The sequence below is a fragment of the Helobdella robusta genome (genome assembly GCF_000326865.2).
Source record: "Helobdella robusta unplaced genomic scaffold HELROscaffold_16, whole genome shotgun sequence".
NCBI classification, from domain to species: domain Eukaryota; kingdom Metazoa; phylum Annelida; class Clitellata; order Rhynchobdellida; family Glossiphoniidae; genus Helobdella; species Helobdella robusta.
In genome coordinates, this window is record NW_008703893.1 from 1,122 (window position 1) to 2,848 (window position 1,727).

Sequence of the window (1,727 nt, forward strand, 5' to 3'; positions counted from 1 at the left end):
TGTAGTCAACCAAGGGGGTTATTGCAAGATTTTCAGACTATCCATTAGAATATAGTACCTAGCACTTTAGCCTGTTTACCCATGATTTTGCTTAATATTATTATTATATTATTAAGTTTAATTCCCGATTTCTAAGACTGTTCGACCAGTTTAAATACGTTTGAAATTACTCCAATTGGCTTCTTTGATACTTTCAATTTACAATTAAATAAAATTTTATGGGCTATTTATTTTATAGAAATTTAATTGATTCTTCAAAATATACACCATCTAATGCGACAGAAACATTGTATAACCGTCAAAATATGTCACCTAAGTAGAAACAATGTATAACTCGTCAAAATATGTCTCCTAACTACACTTATATATAATGAGTAATAAGGTTTTATTGGATAAGAATAAATTATAAAAATAATAATATAATTATAAAATAATATAATTATAATGAGAATAGTAATAATAATAATAATTATAATAACAGATAATAGGGTTTTATTGGGCATTTAATTATCTAACAATGACCATATATATATATATATTCTAATTGCTTTTCTTTATTGTTTTGTTTCAGTGTGTTTGTTTTTGTATGCCCGCTGTGTATGTGGAGGAGTCCGATGTTTGTTCATTGGTTTTCAATTTGTCTTCTTTAAACAAACTTTAAAAAGTATTACAATAGCAACAACAATTTCTACAGCAGCAACAACAACAACTTTAACAATAACACAACAACAACTACTACAATTACAACAACAACTACTACTACTACTACTACTACAACAACAACTACAACTACTACTAGTACTACAACTACAACAACAACAACTACAAAAACAATAACCACTACTAACTACAACAACAACAACAACTACTTCTACTACTATTATTACTACTATTAAAAAATTTCATAGAGTATTATAAGTTCGTATCTAGGCGCCAAAAGAATTGCCGATACCGAAACAAACACGGAAAAATTATCGCCGATACGATACCAACGGTAACGATACTTGGATATAAATAATTTTGAAATCCTAATCATCATCATTATCATCATCGTCGTCATCCTCATCACCATCGTCATCATCATCGTCGTCGTCACCATTATCCTTCTGATTAACGTCATTACTTAAATGGCACCGTCATTACCATCACCATTACCATCACCATCATCATCATCACCACCATCATCATCATCACCACCACCACCACCATCATCATCATCATCATCGTCATCATTATCTCGATTATCATTATCATCATCATCACAACATCACAATCATCACCACCCTCGTCACGTGATTGAAAATGATGAACTCACTTTGTTTTATCAGCAGGACATCAGGATGCTTCTGAAGGATGATGACACACATCATGCACCTCTCCCTTGCAAGTCATGTTCATATTTTTTGTGTACGTATGTTTGTGGGAGCGTATGTGTGTGTATGTATGTTCGTTTGTATGTGTGTGTGTGTTTGCATGTATCCTTGTTTGTATGTTTATTGGAGTGTATATGCATGTATGTATGTATGTTTGTGTGTTTGCATGCTTGTTGTGTATGTTTGTGTGTATGTTTGTTTCTATGTATGTTGGTATGTATGTTTGTGTATATTTGTGCGAATGATTATTTGTGTGCTTGTTTGGTTGTTTGTTTGTGTGTATGTTTGTGTTTATGTTTGTGTGTATATGTCAAAATGTATATGTACATTTGTACAATGTTCATATAGACGTAT